The 7,725-nt window shown below is 45.5% G+C and overlaps 1 pseudogene; it reads left to right on the forward strand.

The window, feature by feature from the left end:
* Positions 1–1,359: 1,359 nt before the first annotated feature.
* LOC101715791 (E3 ubiquitin-protein ligase RNF138 pseudogene) lies at positions 1,360–5,556 on the forward strand (annotated as a pseudogene).
* Positions 5,557–7,725: the final 2,169 nt, after the last annotated feature.

The raw sequence follows: 7,725 nt of genomic DNA on the forward strand, positions 1-7,725 counted from the left end.
GTCCCAAACCACTCCTGCTGAGGGAAAGCAGGGGCAGGATGGGTCAGAAATCACAGCCTCCCTTACCGCCTCTTCTCTCTGCCCTTGCTCTGTAAATATTTGTTTATTTCATTTATCAAGTTGATGTTTTGCTAAGGAACAGCTGGGGGGCTGTGGAGAGATCAGGAAAAAATGCAAAAGTCCCAAGGTTAAAATCTTTGGAGGGGAGAGGTCTGAAGTCTTGCTGTTTGAGACCCAGTGGTGTGGGGGGAAATTAGCGGAGGGCTTCCCCACATGAACTGGGAGGTCCGAGCGCTGCTGAAGATGAAGGCGTAGCATCCCCGAGATTATGTATACACAACAAGGATGTGAATTGAGATCAAACTCCTATTTTTGGCCAAGAATAATCAGAGTAGGATTAAGTCATTTCTATCTCGATGCTTATGCTAACAGTTGTTTCATAACACGATTGAGAATACTGGCATCTGTGGTGACGTGCAGCCTGTCGGCTGGGAGCGGTGAGAAGGCTCAGCCCTCGCCTCTGGCCCCCAGCCTGTGTCGCGGAAGAGGTGTCGCGGCACACAGTGAATGGGTGACTGCAGGAGCGACCCTGCGGGCCGACCGCGCGCCCAGGAGCCAGGGAAGGGGCACTGCGGGTCTGGGCGGGAGCTGAGGCCTCCGGGAGTCTTTACCGGGACAAAGGATTGACTCACACTCGAGGCAGCCGGCTGGTGCTCGCTCACTCTGACCAAGGCAGCGGAGGGGCACAGCTCCCTAGAACGGCGGGCTCTTCCTGCCCACGACCGAGTAGAGTGGAGTCGGAGGAGCTGTCAGCGGGCCGAGGTGTGCGGGCAGTGTGAGCAGGCGCCCTTCTGACCTCCGCGGAGCGTCCAGGATGCGTTACCTGTGGTGAGCTGTGACCTTCGCTGGAGAGACGCTGGTTCCAGGAAAGTGATTGCGGACCACGACCCTGCGGATCACGACCCTGCGGAGCCACCGCATCTTTGGAGCAAAAGTCTCAGAGCGCCCCCCCCCGGCCCCCCAAGGTCACAGGGCAGAGGGACCATTTCTAAGCCGATGCTCTGGGCAGCACTTAATGAAGGTATAAGGGAAAGGACCCTTGCCTGCCAAAGGCCAAGATTTCATTCTATACCTCAAAGAAATCATTTACCCAAGGTTGCTGGGCATGGTGGTGCATGCCTGTAATCCCAGCATCAGGAGGCTGAAGCAGGAGGATTGCTGAGAGTTTGAGGTCAACGTGGCTACATAGAGAGACCTTGTCTCATTAAGAAGAGGGAGAGAGAGAGAAAGTGAGAAAGAGAAAAAAATTAATTTACCCAAGGTTCTCACTGGGAGCACTTCCCCTAGAATCATCAGGCCATGAGCACGTCTTTCAGGCCTCCACAGACACAGAGAGGCTCTATAGGCGGACCCATCCCCACAAAGCCCAGCAGTTTCTCCTTAGGCCAGGGCTTCGGCTCCAGCAGCAATATCGCCATAGAGCAGGAGGTGCTCATTAGCAGTGGGGAGGGGTTTCGGGTGTGAGGGCTGAGTGCGAGCTCTGTAGCCAGGACACCCGCTGTTGCCAGCCCTGGCGCACAGTGGCTCTGGTCTTAGAGGAGGCTCTTGATGTCTCTGATTCTCCAAGAAATAGAAGAGGGGGAAGGGTACAAAAAAGAATTAAGATGTGCTGTGTACGTGCACCGAATCCCCATGTGCCTGGGGATCATTATGTGCTACAAATATGAACTAATAAAAAATAAAGAAACAAGGAGCATAGTGGTAATGAGGATCGTGATGCCCATTCTGTTCACCTTGTAGCCTGCTATTATAATCGAGGAAGTGCTGTACATTAGATATAATTATTGTTGGGATAAAACTGAAATTAAGGCTTCCTGAAGATTGTCCTAAGACAGGGCCCACCTAGGCCTGACGTGAATCTGCTAACACCAGCCAGTTGTAAGGTACAGAAGGAGTGAAAGGCTTAGTCACAAATAGTTATTTAGTGCTCATTTTGTATAAAGTATTCTAGACGGCAAGGGGTAAGATGTGGGGTAGAAAAGCAGTAGCAGTGTGGTTTCTATGCCCAGTACTGAGGATCGAACCCAGGGCCTTACCCTGAGTTACATCCCCAATCTGCTTTTCATTTTTTCTTTTGAGACAGGGTCTCACTAAGCCGTTAAGTTGCCCAGGCTGGGTTTGAACTTTTGATCCTCCTGCCTCAGCTTCCCAGAGTGCCAGGATTATAGGTTTGTGCCTTGCCTGGCTGGTTTCTGTCCTTGGACAGGGTACTTGCAGAAGACAAATAAATACACAGTAAAATCATGGCCAGTACCATATAGACAAATGCCAAATTAACGGTCTAGTGGTAACCCTTAGTATTTGCATGGAAGGGCTTTCCAGAGGAGTAAAACATGGCCTTGCTCTGACGATGGGTAGAATTCAGGTGAAGAAAACTTTTCCAGAAAGAGAACAGGTTGGAGCAAGGCTCAGAGGCTGAGACAAACAAGTCCCATAAACGCTCACTTCACGCTGGGCATCGTCCCCACCTCTTCTGTGGATTAGATTAACATCACACAGGAGGGAGTGGATTAGGGTTTGTGGTCTCTGTTTTATACCCTGGGACAGCGAGACTCAGAGAGGTTAAGTATTTGGCCCAAAGCTACCTAGTAAAACAATGGCAAACCCAGGGTTCGAGTCCATATCTTACGACTCCAAGTCCCAAGGTCTTTCTACAATACATACCGCTTGTTTGGGATCGGAAAGGGTCAGTTTGGACAGAATGGGAAGTTTCATGCTGGGACACTAAGGATGGGGAATGGTGGGGGAAACCAGAGAATTGAGGGCCAGGCAAGGGTCTGGACTGAGCACTGCTGATATAACTCAAGTTTGTTGGAACTCCCATGTCTGTGGCTCTAGGGGCAAAGGCTGGACTGGCTAATAATCAGGCAGCTTGGGAGGAAGAAAGCTTGTTCCTGTCCTTTAGTCCTGGATGCTTCCTTCTCTTGAATTTGCTGGTTGGGTGCTGTGGAGAGTCAGTGATGAAAGTACTCACCACAGACGCCTCAACTCTCTGGGTGCCACCACCCCAGCCTCCCTCAGCCCAGGGGCTCCACGTTCATTCTGCTAAGCTGAAGGTTTCCATACAGGACGATGGAGGAAGAGAAACCACTGGGGACTGACAATGTGTGGGAATTTCTCAGCTGATTAAATAGCAGCTTGCTTGGGGGTCTTAAGTGTGTGGGATCAGTAGCAAATCCTCCCAGCCTCTTTCTAACTGGATTTAAAAGTGGACACTGTTTTCAAACCTCTGGGACCCAGCAATATCACAGTTAGGAATTTATAAGGAAATTTAAAGCAAAGTCAAGAATATGGATATGTAGTGCTTTTTCCCTATTTTCTCTCCCAGTGAGTCTCTTGTTTGTGTACAAGAAGGCTATTGTTTTTTGAGTGTTGACCTTGTATCCAGCTACTCTACTGAATCTGTCAATTAGGCCTAGAAGTCTTTTGGCAGAGTTTTTTCTATGTAAAGTATCATATCGTCAGCAATAATGACAATTTAACTTCTTCCTTTCCTATCTTTATTCCTTTTATTTCTTTCTCTTTTCTAATTGCTGTGTGTAGTGCTTTTTGTAATACCCAAAATTTGCAAATACCTAAACCCTATGTTCGTGAGTTGGAAGAATTAATATTTTTGAAATGTTCATGTTACTTAAAGCCATCTACAAATTCAAAGTAATCCCTATCAAAGTTCCAATGAATTTTTTTTACAGAAATAGAAAAAATTCCTTTGAAATTAAGAGAGAGCCTGAATAACCAAAACATCTTGAACAAAAAGATGGAAGCATCATACTACATGATTTCAAACTCTACCACAAAGCTACAGTAATCGAAAAAGCTTGGTGCTAGCATAAAATAGACACATAGCCCAGTGGAACAGAGCGGAGAGGCCGGGAATACGCACACACATTCCACCAACCGAATTTTGACAAAGATGATGAGAGTGCGAGATGAGGAAAGGAGCGGTGCTGAGAAGACTAGATAGCCACATGCAGAAGAATGAAGTTAGAGCCTCTTTTTTTTCCTATTTTTCGGGGTGGAACAGAAGACAAAGTCCCATTATGTATTTCAAGCTGTCCTTGAATTCACTAGCTGGCCTCAAACTCACAGTGATCCTCCTGCCTCAGCCTCCCAAGTGCTGGGGTTACAAATGTGCACTACCGCGCCTGGCCCTCATCTCAAACCATATACAAAAAAACCAATCCAAAATAGATAAAGAGGTATACGTATGAGGAGAAACTGTAAAACTACTTGAGGAAAACATAAGGGGAAACCTCCATGACGTTGGGGCAGGCAATGATTTTTTTGGATCGGACTTAAACATAGGTAACAAATTCAGCACTCTGGGAGGCTGAGGCAGGAGGTCACAAGTTTGATCCCAGCCTGGGCAACTTAGCAAAACCTGTCTCAAAATAAGAAACATAAAAAGGGCTGGGAATATAATTCAGTATGAAGGCCTTGGGTTTAATCCCGAGTACCACATATTTTTAAAAAAAGGAATAGGCAACCAAAGTGAGCTAGCCCCTTCCTGACGCGCGCTGCTTCCGGAGGAGGAGGTTCCCTTCCCCCTCCGGTTCACGCTTAGGGAGTCGGGGCGGGCCGCCCTCGCCCTCGCCCTCGCCCTCGCCCTCGCCCTCGCCCTCGCCCTCGCCCCGTTGTGGCTGAAGACGTCTCCGTGGCCACTTCCCACACCCAAGACGGTTTCTGCTGTCCCGTCTGTCAGGAGGTGCTCCAAACGCCGCGCGCACCGCGGCCTGTCAGCGCGTTTTCTGTAGAAAATGTTTCCTGACTGCAATGAGAGAAAGTGGATACGTTGTCCCTTGTGTCGTGCCAATGTGACTAGAAGAGAAACAGTGTCCAGAACGGGCCCTAGATCTCGAAAACATCATGCGAAGTTTTCTGGTAGCTGCAGATGCGGTGCAAAACAGATTTTTGTCGTATGAGGCATCATTACAAATCTTGTAAGAAGTATCAGGATGAATATGGAGTTTCTTCTATCCAATCTTTCAGATTTCTCAAGATTCTGTAGGGAACAGTAGCAGGAGGGAAACATCCACATCTGACAATGCAGACACTCACGGAGAGAATGCAAGTTCTTCTGGGTGTCCCACCTTTAAGTGTCCCTTGTTTCAAGTCCAATTTTACCAGACAGCGCTTACCGGACCACTGTAATAGTAACCACCATTTCAGATGGCTCTTGTGACATGTCCTATTTGTGTGTCTCTTCCTTGGGGAGACCCTAGCCAGATGACTAGAAATTTCATTAGTCATCTAAATCAAAGACATCAGTTTGATTATGGAGAATTTGTGAATCTTCAGCTAGATGAGGAAACCCAGTATCACACTGCTGTTGAAGAATCTTTTCAAGTAAACATCTAAAATCTGTAGACGTCTCTGCTTCTTTGTACTTGCAAGTACCATGTTTAAGGGGAACATTACATGAAGTCATCATTTCAATAACTTGATGTGTATACTAATAAAAATAATTCATCTAAGTTTTTAAATTGAAAAATAAAAGTGGGCCACCTAAAATTTTTGCTTCATCCTCTTGACAAGCTAAAAAAATGCAAGTTACAGTATTACTTTAAAAGCATGAAAAAGGTTGTACTTCTTTTTTATATTACCTATGATTGGATTTTTTCATTATTATGTTGCTTTTGAAATTTGGTGCAGTTCCTCCCATTTACTTCTTTGTACACAAGTAACACAGTAGCAAATTCTGATAGATGCAATTAATGTTAACCTAACAAATCTGAGCCAGTTGTCAGAGTTGCAGAATGGAACCTTGAAGTGCTAAATGGAATAATCCAAAGGAAGTTTTTAAAAATACATTCTAGCCACATAAGGGACTAATATCCAAAACATATAAGGAATTTAACACAATATGAGAAAACAACCTGATTAGAAAATAGGCATGAGGATCTAAATAGATATTTCTCAAATTGGCCAACAGGTACACAAAAAAAGCACATCACTAATCATCATAGAAATGCAAATTAAAACCACTATGAAGCTGGGCATGATAGCACACATCTGTAATCCCAGCACTCGGGAGGCTGAGGTAGGAGGATTGACACGAGTTCAAGGCCAGCCTGGGCCACATAGTGAGTTCAAGGACAACCAAAAAAAAAAGAAAAAAGATAGCCTGAACTGTATAGTGAGCGAGATCGTGTCTCAAAAACAAAAACAAAGCAAGACAAAATAACCCCCACTATGAGCCAAGTGGAATGGCGCATGCCTGTAATCCCAGCATTCTAGGAGGCTGAGGCAGGAGGATCATAAGTTTGAGGTCAGCCTTGGCAACTTAGTGACTTAGGGAGACTCTGTCTCAAAATAAATAAATATTTTAAAGGGCTGGGGAGGTGTGAAGGCCCTGGGTTCAAGCCCCTGGACTGCAAAAAATGAAATGAAAAGCAAAGAAACAAAAACTCCTATGAAATATCACCTCATACCTGTCAGAATGGTCACTATCAGAAACAAACTTTGGTAAGAACATGGGTAAGTGACCCTTGCACACTGTTGGTAGGAATATAAGTCAAGCAAGACATTGTGGTAAGCAGTATGGAGATTCCTCAAAAAATTAAAAATACAGGGCCGGGGATTTAGCTCAGTGGTTCCGTCGCTTGCCTTGTAAGTGCAAGGACCCGAGTTCGATCCCTGGTACCAAAAAAAAAAAAAAAAAAAATTAAAAATAGAATTGCCATGTGATCCAGAGGTCTGACTGCTGAGCTTGTGTCCAAAGATATAAAATCCGTGTATTTAAAAATTATCTGCATCCTACTGATGGCAGCACTGTTCGCACAGCTGGGAGGTGGATCAGTCTGTGTCCAGCCATGGGTGCACGGATGAAGCACACATAGTACATACTCCGTGGGGCTGTATTCAGTCAGAAGAGGGAGGACGCCTGTCATTGTGACAGCACGGATGAGCGGGAGACATTTCGGTGAGTGAAATAAGCCAGGCACAGAAAGGCAAACTCTGCCTGGCCTCACATGTGGAATCTAAAAAAGCTGAACTCAGAAACAGTAAAACTGTAGTACCAAAGGCTGGAGGCTGGGGCACCAGAGAAATGTTGGTCAAAGGACACAAAATGTCAATCAGAGAGGAGGAAGAAGGTGAAGAGATTCATTGTACACCATGGTGATGATGCTTAATACCATTATATATGTGAAGATTGCTAAGAGAACAGAAAGTGTGTGTGGTGAGCGAATGTTAAATAGCTCGATTTAGCCATTCTGCCAAGTATACGTATATCCAAACATCATGTTGCACACCACAAAATATACAACTTTTGCTTGTCAATTAAAAAATAAATAAGCTTGATATGGTGGCGTGTCTATAATCCCAGCTACTCAAGAGGCTGAGGTAAGAGGATTGCAAGTTCAAATCCAGCCTGAGCAGTACAGTAAGACCTTGTCTCAAAGAAACAAAAGCAAAACAAAGCCCAAAACACAGGGCAGTACAGTGATGGAGCACTTGCCTGGCATGTGTGAAGCTCTGGGTTTGATCTCCAGCATGGCAAAAACAAACAGAAACATAAGTGTATATACAAAAGACTATATGGAAAGCTGTGTAGTAGATTATAGGTTTTATTTTTTCTTTTCAGTTATCTTTTTTTGTGTATGTGTGGTATTGGGGATCACACCTAGAGGCTCTCTACCACTGAGCTACATCCCCCCCACCCCA

This window comes from Heterocephalus glaber, unplaced genomic scaffold (assembly GCF_053883595.1).
Source record: "Heterocephalus glaber isolate CG9 unplaced genomic scaffold, H.glaber_assembly_v1.0 deba00001498, whole genome shotgun sequence".
Classification (NCBI taxonomy): domain Eukaryota; kingdom Metazoa; phylum Chordata; class Mammalia; order Rodentia; family Bathyergidae; genus Heterocephalus; species Heterocephalus glaber.